At 37.0% G+C, this 14,850-nt stretch overlaps 1 long non-coding RNA gene across 1 annotated transcript; it reads left to right on the top strand.

Annotated features, from left to right (window-relative positions):
- Positions 1 to 209: 209 nt before the first annotated feature.
- Positions 210 to 6,513, top strand: LOC121373188. The gene is made up of 3 exons (XR_005958030.1): positions 210 to 462; positions 5,758 to 5,842; positions 6,284 to 6,513. It is a non-coding gene; the product is annotated as an uncharacterized LOC121373188 (long non-coding RNA).
- The last annotated feature ends 8,337 nt before the right edge of the window (positions 6,514 to 14,850 follow it).

Below are 14,850 nucleotides of genomic sequence, written 5' to 3'. Positions count from 1 at the left end.
GATTTTCGCGTTAAAAATGCCCTACAATTAAATTAGCGCCCTGCCCCATCAAAATCCTAGTTAGAACACTGATGATGCATATAAAAGATCCCTTGCTGCTAATCGAAAAGAGTAGCCCATGAAGTGGCGACAGCGGGTTTCCCTACTAAATATCTGTGTGGTCCTTAAGCATATATCTGACGCCATATAACCGTAAATAAAATCTGTTGAGTGCCTAGTTAAATAAAACATTTCCTTCCTTCCTTTTATGTTATACAATCTCTGAGGAGGAATGTGCACCTTTAATTGTGTTTGTTCTGCATTTGTTTCGCTTCAGTTAACCTGGTACTAGTGTTGAGTCTGTTCGGCCTTTCCCAGTGCATACTCCCACTGCTGGCCCCAGTTATCGGAGCGGCTGTTGGCCCCTTGGTTCAGAGTCTCATCGGTGATATCGGCGCTCTGTTCTCTGGCAAGAGTGGAGACGTGAGTAGTTTCCTCATCATTTAAAGGTTACACATTATCATATATTACTCCATGCAGTTCGAGGGCCAATATAATAAATGGTGATATTAGTCAGCAGGCAAATGATACAAGGCATCATATACATTCATTCATTCAACTTATGTTCGTGCTTATATTCAATTAAGATTCAAACACGCTGTCCTTGGCACACACACACACACACACACATACACACACACACAGACTCCTCAGCTATCTGGACTATCAGTCCAGGGCAGTGGGTTAATTGTTAGTGGTTAGTACCATATACAAAGTATGTTCGTAAAACTTAATAACTTTAACTAGCATACACCCTCCAGCTCCTCACTACAGGTTACACACCACCATTAATTACTTCATGCAGTTCAATACAATTTCTATGTCAGAATATATTCTGTGAAAAATACAACACTATCGAGAGGGTCATTTAACTACTAATTTTAGGGAGTGCTCTCAACTGACAAGTACCGTGTAAAAAGTCAACATAGGTCGACCTCGAACGTTTTCAATTAGCCACCCTCATATCAGAGCACCGCCTCGTGTTGCTGATATACAAGTGTCACCATACCACTTGTACAGTTGTTATCAGTTAGTACTACATATAACAAGTGACATCAGACCAATGGGTTATTTAAATACTATAGGGGTCATGCTACGTGTAATCACCAAAGAACAATTTTAAAAGGTATATCAGAATTTGATATACTTTTTATGAGGCACTATTTCCTAAAACGGACTTGTATGAAGCTGCTACAAGTAAACAGTTTCGTTTGTTTAACGACACCATTAGAGCACACTGATTTTTTAATCATCGGCTATTGGTATTTTCGACATATAGTCTTAGAGTGGAAACCCGCTAAATTTGTCCATTGGTAGCAAGGGATCTTTTATATGCACCATCCCAAAGACAGGACATAACATACAACAGCCTTTGATATACTTGTACTGGTGCACTGGCTGGAACTAGAAATGGCCCAATGGTCCCACTGACGGGGATCGATCCGAAACCGACCGGGCATCAAGCAAGCGCTTTACCACTGGGCTACATCCTGTCCCCAAGTGTACAGAATAATATTTACTATTATTTTTTTAATATTTGTTTTATTTAAATTTGTTTAAATTTATTTATTTATTTACTTTTTCATTGGCAAAGGTACAGTTTACAAAACATATTACAAAATGCAAGGAAAAAAACCAATATACACACACGTAATTAAATACAAACTAATTGAAAACCCCCAAAACAACGCATGTACAGCTGATGTTTCAGGAAGGTATGACATGTATTTAAAACACATTGGCTATTTTACAGCAGATCTCCTAATTACTCGATATATATATATATATATATATATATATATATATATATATATATATATATTAAGCAAACGTACTAGGGTGACACTCCATAATTGACGTGTGCATTCAGTCATCAAATATACATTTTAATAGCAATATTTACACTGAAAGCTGTCCAGCGTTCAGAAAAAACAAAACAAACAATAACAAAACAAAACAACAAAACAAACAAAACCGTTATGCACTAGTTTATTTTGACACCGCACCACGTATTCGTACGTCATTTGAATATCTAGTAATGGCGGACTAGAATTAAACTTGCGAGTGAGTGAAGACTTTCCCATGCTCCTATACCACTAAGGCTTGGAGCATGTCCACCCCGGGTTCGGTCTCTGGAGGCCAGGGGCCCAATCCGGGACAGAAATTACTTAGGACAATTTTGAAATTAAACCAATGGGGAATACGGATATTATATAATTAGTTTTTATTTGCGCAATTCCAAAAATAATAATTAATATAAAATATATAATCCATTTAATTTAAAACTTTGTCGCAAATTTAGAACGAGCATTTCAAAAATACAAATAGTACAGAAACTCTTTATTTGAGCCCTATTATTATTTAGTAGGGAGGTTGATTAAAGGAGGTTAAGCAGCCGCCACAGGGTCCCATTTCCCTCTATCTCATAAAGTTAAAACACGTATAAAATAAATTAAAAACAAATTAAAAGAGCACGGTGTGTAAACCTATCAATTTTAAAACATAAACACCCAATAAAAATTAAAAGCAGTTTCATACAATATATTTGGTCGGCGAGGAGGGGGCTGTTACTGCCAGATAGCAACCCCATCATCAACCCGAAGTAAAAAAAAAACTACAAAAAAATTCATATCAAACACCCACACCACAATATAAATTAATTTAAAAATTAAAATACAATATACTATTTATATACAATATAATTAAAATAATTTTAAAACCGTACATTACCATTAAAATAAAAAATCCAGCAAGCCAGGCGCGACATTGCAGACGGAAGGGGCGAAAGACCGGACATAGGGGAGCAGGTAACATCCTTCCAACCCCAGAAGGGGTGAGGAGCAAACAATAATGAGTGCTATTACCCCGTTAGCCCACCAACAGTGATTATTTATTGTGGGTCCATAAAAGGAACGGGCCTGCCACATTTGCACCAATCTAACAATGCCTAGGCTATGGCAGGAACCGCCCCCAGGAGAACCCTATAATATTATATATTTATTTTTAGATTGATATACAAAATGCGACCAACAAACTGTCTATTGTATTTTTATATTCTTTAGTGTTCATCCGATTTAATAAATTATAAGCATTAAACTCTAATTTAATTTTAATAAAATAATTAACCAGTTTCCAGTCTAATTTTGTCATGTTTAGTACATTTTATCAAAAAATGATTAACATCTTCGATTGTATGACATACTAAACAGTTGGGTGACTTAACTTTTTTAATTTTAAATCTAACATCATTTAAAGCCGAAGAGACACCCATTTCTAAGTTTTTGCAATAATTCTAGTTACCTTACATTAAAAGAAACTGCGCCAGGAGTGGTCGCTTTTGGTTTAATGTAGGCATGCCACACCCTGGCTCTGTGGTTCCCATTCGGTTTGCCACAGAGCCACCAGGTGTGGCTCAGCTATGGAATTTATTTCGTTAACATTATGTTCTACTGAACGCCGACTGGGCCGGTTCCAGCAACTCTTTTTAGCGTTGGCATCGGCTGCTTCATTACCAGATATTCCAATATGAGCCGGTGAACCCACTCCATACACGACTTGGATACCCAGAGGCAGCAATATTAAATATATTTTTTATAAATTTTATTTATAATTTCCGATCTGATACTATGGGCTCCATTGATTGCTTGTGCAGGGCACTAAGACTGTCAGAGAAGATGACATATCTATTGGGGCTATTATTAACATGATATCTTTCAATCCATTTCAATGGAATACAGTATGGCCATTAATTCTGATGTATAAACTGAAATGTTATCCGATAGTCTAGTCCTAATGGCTATCGGTTTCCTTAATATTTAAAATTATTAATAACAAAGCCATTCCTGTTTTACCAGTGGTTGGGTCTTTCGACCCGTCTGTATAGACTTAGTCACATCGGGTCGGGTAGATTTCTCCAACCACTGCTTGAAATATAATATTTTTAAAATTAGGATTATTAGTTTTAATAATTTCTTCCCTGATATGGTAATGCACTTTTGGGACATTGGTCACCCACGGCAGATCCACCGATGTCTCTATTCTGCCTTAGCGGAAGGCCAACAATCCCAAAGTCATTTGCAAACTTATTTAAATATGAAACAATGATATGTCCCCTATCTCTGTTTATATTTACTTTAACAGGTTTAAGGTTGTTAACTGGAGAATCAGGCACAAGGCTACGGATTTTATTAATATATTTCAACCCCTGCCTGATCCTCCTAAGGGCCAATGGCATTACCCCCAGCTCTACCAAGACACTAAATCATACGGTGTGCAGATAGTTCCCCCAAACTATTACCTTGAGAGCCCTACCATACACCTATCCAGTTTTTCTCAGCTGAGTCTGGGAAGCAACATCCAAAGGCCTGGGCTCCATACTGCAATCTGGAACACTATAAAAGCCTCAAAGATCATGAGCAGCGTTTTTCTATCAGCACCCCCAGGGTGTGCCTGATAATGCCCTAAGTAAAATTTATATATATAGTGCAGTTACCAGTCACCTCCGTTATGTTGTTCTCCAAAACTAAGATTATGGTCAAAGATTACTCCGAGAAATTTGACCGATTGCACCTGGTTAATAGTAACCTCATTTATTTTAAGTTTTAGATCACAAACGGATTTAAATTGTCTTTTTTTATAAAATTTATACTTTTAGTTTTTAGATTTAGAAATGGTAACACCCCAAGCTCTAGACCATAGTGCTAGATTGTTAACATCCACTGGAGATCCTCTCAAAGGGGTCATAGTTTTTTCCTACTCTCCCAGAAGGCCGTATCGTCTGCAAACAGACCGATACTAAGTTTAGTATTATTACTTTTATTTCTAGTGATGAGTGCCTCTGCCAAATCATTGATAAATATTGCAAATAAGGTGGGGCGCTATCACTGAGCCTTGTGGGATACCATTTTCCAAAGGTTAGAATGGGGAAAAACACACTATTAACATTAACAGCGAATGTTCTTATCTTCCAAGAATTTTAAAATAAAAGTGAACATCGCTCCTTTAATCCCCATTCGATAAGCTTTTATTACCAAACCACGTCGCCAGACCCATGTCGTACGCCTTTTCTATATCCACAAACACTCCTCCCACCTTGTGTCCATTCCGTAAGGCATCTTTTTGCCTCGTTTTGAAGACGAACAAGGTGATCTATGGGTGGAGTGATGCTTTCTAAAACCACTTTGGCAAAAATAGACAACGATTTATTTACCTCCAAAAGTGGATAAGGCGATTATTTACCATGCACTCCATGGTCTTGCAGACGCTTGATGTTAATGATATGGGCCTGTAATTAGTAGGGAGGGAGAGGTCCTTACCCATTTTTGGAAGTGCAAACACTTCTGCGTGTTTCCACTCCAAAGGAAGGCATCCCTCCCTCCATATTAAATTAAATAATTCCAGGAAGAGTTTACTTGCATGTACAGTTTAGAAACACACGTTGTATTAAGCTTGAGATTATATGATAAGGAGATTATTACCCTCGTGTTTCGGTATCGTCAATATCATATATTAGGAATAAAAATATAATATATATATTAGGAATAAAAATAATGTAATATATAATCACTACGGTCTTCTAGTAAAAATAGCTCTTTTAGGTCAATAGTATAAATGGATTGTTTCACGTTTTTTTTTTTTTTTGTTTTTGTGGAGCCCTCCACCCCGCTCTAATTCGGTTTGGTACAGGTGTAATAATGGAAACTTTTAACACTGTTTCAGTTAGCAATCCCAAATTCCAAAATCAAACTGCACTACAACATCCACAAATGCCGTCTGCACATCGGAAAGAGAGCTTTTCTTAGTGGTAAGTAAAGGTTTGCTTTAAAGACAATATATCTCTCTCTGTCTGTCTGTCTGTCTCTCTGTGTATGTTATGTCTTTCTCCCCTCTCTCTTTCTCAATCATTCTCTCCCTTTCTGTCTACCCCCCCCCCCTCCCCTCTCTCTGTCTGTGTCTTTCTTCCCCTCTATCTCTCTCCCTTTCTCTTTCAATCTCCCTGTCTGTCTGTGTCTTACTTCCCCTCTATCTGTCTCCCTCTCTCTTTCTCTCTCAATCTCTCTCTCTGTTTGTGTCTTTTTTCCCCTCCATCTCTCTCCCTTTCTCCCTCCGTCTCTCTCTCTCTCTCTCTCTCTCTCTCTTACCTCCTCCCCCATAATCTTTTAGCAAGTCAACCATAAATACCCACTGCTTAAAATGTTATAATGTGTGGGAGACTTCATTTTGTCATTTCTCGTTCCACCTGTAGGCATAGAGCGATGCAAGCTGACCGTTTGTGAGAACCAGATTTCCCACTCGTGTCAAACCTGTACGAAGCACAAGCAAGCTGATGCCCTGAAGTGCGCCATGAACGCCGAAGTCGCTCATCTCCAGGCACTTGCAAAGGGTTAAACGGGCTCGAAGAAGGGTTAACTGGCTCGACGAAGGGTTAACTAACTCCATGAATAGTTAACTGGCTCAGTGAGGAGTTAACTGGCTTGACGAACATATTGTTACTAATAAATGTTTTTTTAAAGGTTTACTAGGTTTTGTTTTGTTGCCCACTAGACTGAATTAGCCAGGTTTTGAGCTGTGCTAGATTAAACAGAATCTATCAAGAGTGGATGTTGCAATCAGGGAAATCACAACCCGAGAGGTACAGCTGTTTTGTCTGAAATTACCCTTGGCGAGTTGAATTCACAAAACAGTTTTATCCCCCTAAATATTTTTGAAAACTAGATGTCCTGAAATGCAATTTCCTACATTCTACAAGCAAAAATAATCTCTGACTTAAGATTTAGTACCAATAATATTTTTGATACAGAATTATCGGGGGGGGGGGGGGGGGGGGGGGGGTGTCGCTACAGCCTTCTGTCCCCCTACTCCGCCGTGCCTGTGATTAATTAATCAATGTGCTCTAGTCGTGTCGTTAAACAAAACAAACTTTTACGAGTCATAATTACCAAATATTTGACATCCAATAGCCGATAATTAATTAAAAGTTTGTTTTGTTTAACAACACCACTAGAGCACATTGAGTAATTAATTAGCGGCCACTGGATGTCATCCATTTGGTAATTCCGACTCATTATCATCAGAGGAAACCCGCTACATCTTTCCTAATGCAGCAGAGGATCTTTTATATGCAATTTCCCGGACAAGAAAGCACATACCACGATATTTGTCTAGTTGTGATGCACTGCCTGGAACGAGAAAAAAACAACAATCAGCTGAATGGATCCACCGAGGTGGTTCGACCCTGCGATGCAAACACTCAACTGAGGTAAATCCCGCGCGTTAATTAATTATTTAATGTGGGTTAATAGTCTTCCTCCATTTCATTTCAACTTATTTTCGTGCGTATATCCAATTAAGGTTCAAGCACGCTGTCCTGGGCACACACCTCAGCTATCTGATCTGTCTGTCCAGGACAGTGGGTTAGTTTCATTTATTTAATTTCAATTCAACTTATTTTCGTGCTCATATCCAGCTACCGTTCAAGAACGCTATCCTGGGCACACACCTCAGCTATCTGGGCTGTCTGTCCAGGACAGTGGTTTAGTTGTTAGTGAGAAATAAGAAGTAAGAAGATGCAGTGGTCTTACACCTACCCTTTGAATCGCTAAAACTCGCTCTGGGTGGAAGGTAGAATAACTAATTATTCATAACAAAATTTAGTATTTCATTATTGCGACTCATGATATATGTTTCCAAATGTCACTCGATGATATATCAGTTATATGTTATAACAAACGTCATCAAATGTTATCGATATTTTTAACGTTTAAAATTTTATAAATGGACACAAATTGTTTGGTGATGATACATGTATTGTTTTATCTCGACTCCATAGCAAATTGTTTGGTGATGATACATGTATTGTTTTATCTCGACCCCATAGCAAATTGTTTGGTGATGATACATGTATTGTTTTATCTCACCCCATAGCAAATTATTTGGTGATGATACATGTATTGTTTTATCTCGACTCCATAGCAAATTGTTTGGTGATGATACATGTATTGTTTTATCTCGACTCCATAGCAATCGTAGGTGCGGGATTCAGCTCAGTCGGTCGAGTACTCGCTTGGGATGCTTGCGTCGCAGGATCGAACCACCTCGGTGGATCCATTCAGATGATGTTTTTTTTTCTCTCGTTCCAACCAGTGCACCACAACTGTTCAAAGGCCGTGGTATGTACTTTCCTGTCTGTGGGAAAGTGCATATAAAAGATCCCTCGTTGCATTAGGGGAAATGTAGCGGGTTTCATCTGACGAAACTGCGCTGTATTTCCTTGTGGTGACGTACAGGAGCATCGGGTTTCTTCGTGCAGCATGCTATGACTGGACCCGATAATGACGTACAGGAGCATCGGGTTTCTTCGTGCAGCATGCCATGACTGGACCCGATAATACACACTGCTGTTAGACTGCTAAATCTCACTGGTGGTAAAATATTGTGTTACATTTGTGTTTAATTATCTGCAGGAGGTATGACCTTTTAAATGAACTTTGAGCAAACTTGCATTTTCGTGTTATTTATAAGGTGACGAAGTTAGGGGTGGGCTTATGTACGAATGAATGAATGAATGAATGGATGGATGTTTAACGACACCCCAGCACGAAAAATACATCGGCTATTGGGCGTCAAACTATGGTAAATGGGAAAAACTAGAGTGATGATCAACATCAATATAAAAATTCAACAGTTAAATAAAAACACAGTGTAAAGGACTGTGTAAAAAATACAAATATCACAGATAGATATAATTAAAATTTAGAATAAAATTCAGTACCACGTAAAAATTGTAAAACTAATTCTGGATGGAATCGAAATGATTCCATCACATATGTATGACCGATGCGAGCACGACACAAGACAATTTCATCCTTCCTACACTGTCTATAGGAGGACTGCCACTCTCCCTTTACGAATGCAAGCCTAATTTCTTAAATGCTATTAAAACGGAGGGGGGCTTATTCAAAGACATGGGCTAATTTCCGGTCAAATACGGTAATGACACTGAAGCTCTGTGGCATCAGATTTAGGGGAAAGGGTGTATGTTAGACCCAGTAGCCTGCGATCATTTGACGCAGTAATCTGTAGGCTCACTGTCCTAAATAATTATAAAAAGCTTAACCAGTCATCCTAGAGGACCTAGGTAAACTGTAGGTTATTGTCTTTATTGTGATAGGTACCAGTATTAATTCTGTGTTACAAGGTAACTGAATGAGTAGTAAGGGTTAATTAAAAATTAACCAGTTAGGAATAAAGTTGTAATTCCTTTATTAATTAAGTTCCCCTGGAAGCGTTTCTCAATTATCACACGTGTGTGTGTTAGCGTTTCTTAATTATCACACGTGTGGGTGTTGTGTCATGGTGAAGTGATTAGCATATTGTGTAAACTAGACACCTAGAGATTAACTAATTAAGTGATCAGTTCTGGGTTGTTATTATTGTTGTTATTAATTAACTACTGCGGCAGTACATTTGTCAGGGTAGGTTAATACAGATTCCAAAGTGTATTGTGTTTTGTTGTGTTTTCTAGTGAACTAAACGTGCTATAATAATATATATTTTATATAAGATCTTATCTCTGATCATACCTAGAGACGAGCCACAGCGGGTATATAACTGCCTGTTACAGAGAGATCTAATAGATATACAGTTAGGAGAGATGTTTGGACAATCGTGTTTCATTCAGTTACGGGTATTATAGGATCCCCGTGACACAGGCATTTATAGCACATCTCCACCTCAGACGAAATAGACAAGCAGGCCAATTACACATGAAACTGAACCAACCGCACGAAGAAGCTGACAGTTGGTAAAGAAGCAAATGCTTGTCAAGTACGAACATTTGCTTTCAAGTAAAAACGTTATGAAATCAAGCTTATGCTTTTACTTTTTACTTGGGGCAATAGCTTTAACGGTTTGCTTTTGCTACAAGCAATTGCTATTTTTTAATGCATATGGACCTTTATATATTGGAATAAAACAAAAATAATTACAATATATCCAGTGCTATTTTCTTTAATCATTCATGGAGGAAGAAGGGAATTCCTGGTGAAAATATATTACAGAAAAAACTAAACAAAATAATATATGATGCTTATTCCAAGTGGTAACTATTGTAAATTTTGCTTTAAATTGCTAGATGCCAAAAGTGATAATTATATTATTTTATGGCAACAGTCGAAAATTAGACGACCAATCGTCTCAACCTCTGCCAAAGATAGTAGGCTTTCTGCCAGAAAATAATTTAAGGGTACCTAATAAAAAAAACTAAATATATTCAAAGGCGTATATTGGGTGGTTATGGGTTTGAAATTATCACCTGATAACTGAAAAGACCACAAACATGCAAACCGTTTTAAACATACATTTTATTACACTAAACACAGCACATAACCCCCTACATATATACCACAAAGACACAAGCATACAGTTAGTCCATTCATTCGTGTTCATTCACACCTCTCAAAATACATATATACACGCTAATAGACCGTGGGCCCACTATAACCCCCCCCCCCCCCTCCCCCATAGGGATATTTCAAGATAATTATATCTTTGAAGCCTATACATAGACATAATAAAATCATCTTGTTTGCAGGCAATCTGATGGTGGGTGTGCCTGTAGGGCACGTTTGAGTGTAGGCACCCTATTTATTTTTAACAGGGCAAATTTCTGATCAAGGTGAATGTTCCACATAATTTTCAAAAATATTTGAAAATAATTCTGGACTATATCACTGCTTTTACTTTAAAGCTGGGTTACTGGTGAATGTATTCCACCAAAAAATAATACATTTTTGGCATCTGACTAAGCATAATGAGTCAATGAATTTGAAATGTCCTGAGTATTACAAACATAGTATATGAAAACACTGCATGGCAATGTTGAAGTTAACATGCATACTTATTTTTAACAGGTTTAAGACCAAATTATGAATGCTATTCATGCTAAATTACATGTCCATAACAACAAACCACAAAACAATGTAATATATGTGGTATGGATATAGTACCGGGGGTATACTCACCAGCAAAAGTTACACAGTTCCCGATATACGTAATTCTCTATGTACATGTGTATATATACATACCGTACCTAAAACATTCTGATCCTTTTATTCTATTTAATATCTGAAGGCAGCATTACTTAAATATGGTGCAGTACATGCTGTCTAACCATTTACATGGATAACTTGAATATTTTTAGGCAAGTCTGCATTACATATACAATTTATCTATCATCTTACAATAGCTAGGTTTTTTTTGTTGCTTTTTGTAATATTTTAGAAGTGCAGTTCTATTTATATTATGCTTAACTTATGTTTTGGTGTATATAATTGATATCTACATAGAATAGTGTCATCAGGCAAACATATAGCACTATAAAAATCTAACTTTTATTCTCAATTCTCAATCATTTTATGTGACCCAAATATGATATATGTGAAGTTTACAATTTTCTATTTCTACATCCTTCCTTTTATTCTATAAAGTAGATATTAATAACAACTACAAAACAATATAATATTAGGTATGAATAATTATATACTTCTCAAAATAAGTTAAGCAATGCCAGAAATGTATTAATTTCTATGTATATTATTAAAAAAACAAATTGACCTGGCTTTTTTCTATAACATATTGAGGCTTCATTATTCAAATATGGTTAAGTATATGGAGTTTATATACTATGTTCACAAAATTATGAAGATGTCTCTGTTGTTAGGACCGGCCTCGGTGGCGTCGTGGCAGGCCATCGGTCTACAGGCTGGTAGGTACTGGGTTCGGATCCCAGTCGAGGCATGGGATTTTTAATCCAGATACCGACTCCAAACCCTGAGTGAGTGCTCCGCAAGGCTCAATGGGTAGGTGTAAACCACTTGCACCGACCAGTGATCCATAACTGGTTCAACAAAGGCCATGGTTTGTGCTATCCTGCCTGTGGGAAGCGCAAATAAAAGATCCCTTGCTGCCTGTCGTAAAAAGAGTAGCCTATGTGGCGACAGCGGGTTTCCTCTAAAAACAGTGTCAGAATGACCATATGTTTGACGTCCAATAGCCGATGATAAGATAAAAAATCAATGTGCTCTAGCGGCGTCGTTAAATAAAACAAACTTTACTGTTGTTAGTACCAGCCAATTATAAGTACCTTTCCTCAGCATGTGTGTTAAAACATTTACAATTCATCTATCTCACAGAAGCTTGTACTATTTAAAATAACATATTTGTATTTAAATTGTGCTTAAATTATGCTTAGGTTTATATAATTGACATCAGATATAGTCATCAGGCATATCTAGCACATGACTTTCTTTCCTATTTCAGTCTTATCATCTGACTCAAATATAATGTCTGTTATGTTCACAATATCTGTAATTTCTTATTTTTCCTCTGGGCCTTTGCTCTTGTTCCTCCCTCAATATGTCAACAGCTCTTACATTATCAGATCACAAACCATTCAATTCAGCTTCAGTATTTCTTTGGACATTTCTCAGCCATTTCTATGTGGTTGAGGAATACCCTGGACTTTGTGATATGACTAATACCATATGAGACCATGGCAATTTATTGGTACAGCATATTTTCAGGGAATGTCTACTGGATGGAAGGTTTGCAACTAATCCACAGTAGCATAATAACAGCATTCGTGGCTTGGCACTGAATTTCTCACGTGAAAGGGGTTCTTCCAAGCCACGCTTGATCTAAGGAATCCCTACAAAGGTCTTAAGAGACTGGAAGTCCTTTTAAATGAAAAAAAGAAAACTCTGCCCTCAGCTTCTTGGGAAGAGGGTTCTATTTGTGAGACAAAGTACATGTTTCAAATGCAAACCATGTCTGGGGGTGTTGTAAAGTACACAAGAAGATGCAGAAACAAAGATTATACTTCAATGTCTGTACATTGCTGCCAGTTCACCATCCCAGATACAAAAAGTTTTATACACTCAACTTGGCAACAAGAGGCATCTTATAGATGTGCACAGCATCATTAAGGATGCAGGGAAGACACCAACTAGCAATTCCAGCTGTGCTTGCCATTACTGACTATGATACCAACAATGCTTTTATGCAGAATGGAAAACTGGAGGTTTTGAATATTCTCAAGCAACACCAAGACTTCCTTGAAATGCTGTTAGCTCATGGAAGTCATCAAAAATTGATGTTCATATATTTAAGAAAAGGATCATTTCATATACCTTCTCTATGGGAGTGTAGGTGCGAATAACATACAAAAACATCATGACTTGAGAAATATCTGGAAATGTTTGTTGCCAAACCAAGGATGATGATATTGAACTACAGTAGAGTGTAAATCAGCCTTCTCCACTCTACATGTATGTAATCACTGAGAATGCTCTGAGAATGCACATAAAGAGAACAAATTGCCACGTTTTCACCAGGCTATTCCCCAACCAAACTGTTATATGGCTGAGAAATTTTAGAAGGAACACTAGAGATAAAATAGTGATATTATACTATGAGCGCTGATGGACATGGTGGAGGAACCAGATCAGAGTCTGGAGAAGGAGAATACCAGAAATTGTGAACATGACAGAAATATTTTAATTGCATGAAAATGCAAAGGAATATGAAAGGAAGTCAAAACTTTCCTAGACAATATTTGATGTAGAAACTAATTATATACACCTGAGCATAAGTTAAGCACAATGTAAATATAAAGGCAAATCTAAAACTATTACAAACACAGACTAGTATAAGATGAACTTCTGTGAGATAGATGACTTGTACATGTAATGCAAAAGAAATTGTGGTAGGTACACAAAACTGATGCTTTTAATTTTTAACACTGGTGTTTAGTAAAGAGGGACATCTTCATAATATTGATGCACATACATGTATACTCAACAAAATTAATAAACGGCTAGTAAACTTTCTAATATTATGATATAATGCTTTGTTACGGTCATATTATTTTAGCATGTTTATATATGGCTTCTATACATTGTTTCAGTAAACCTTTACTGGTTATACACGCAAAAAACACTGGGTATTTCACATACTTATGAAAAATATTGAAATGAGCATTAGGCAAGTATTTGTTACACATTTGTTCAGAATGTTTTTTGTCATTGTACACACCGCCATTTTCGACTGTGTTTTCTGCAGTGGTGATCGAGCGCGTTTATATGTGATTTTTCCGTTAAAAAATGGTGAAACTGATCGCAAAGGAGGATCTGTATACATCAGAAACAGACTGGAGGCATATATATATATATATGTTAACTCTGACAAATCATTTGTGTCTTTTTGTGTGGACTCACTGTGAGAGTCTGTTACTGTATTTGAACACTGAGAAGCAATTTTTTAAAACATTGACTACTTTGAAAACTTTGATTCAAATAATATACTGAAGGACTGAAAAACAACCTGTGTCAAAGTGTAAGTATGTGTAATTTCATGATTATTGACAGGAGTTTATGCATTATAATAATCCTTTCTATGGTATATAACTATAAGTTATTCTGTAATTCTGTGATGTATGTGTCTCCTGATGCAGATTTTCCCCTTGCAATTGTAAAAAAAACCTATAGCTTCAGGGGGGCTTTGCCCCCCTGAACCCCTCGCCAGGGATCTGCTGAAAATACAAATTGTCATTCTCATCCCTGTTATTATATCAGCAGTGTCCTAGTAAATTTTATTTTCATATGACATTACTATAAACATATTTATGTATATACTGCATAACAACTGTATAACAAATAAAAGTGTATTTATTTATTGTCAGTGGATAATAGTATTTGCACAAATAATCAATGTCACATATTACTACCAATCACACCCTTAAATATTTGACGGTGC

The sequence above is a fragment of the Gigantopelta aegis genome, chromosome 5 (assembly GCF_016097555.1).
Source record: "Gigantopelta aegis isolate Gae_Host chromosome 5, Gae_host_genome, whole genome shotgun sequence".
Taxonomy (NCBI): domain Eukaryota; kingdom Metazoa; phylum Mollusca; class Gastropoda; order Neomphalida; family Peltospiridae; genus Gigantopelta; species Gigantopelta aegis.
The sequence above is the reverse complement of the archived record's forward strand: the minus strand, read 5'-3'. Positions and strand labels throughout refer to the sequence as shown.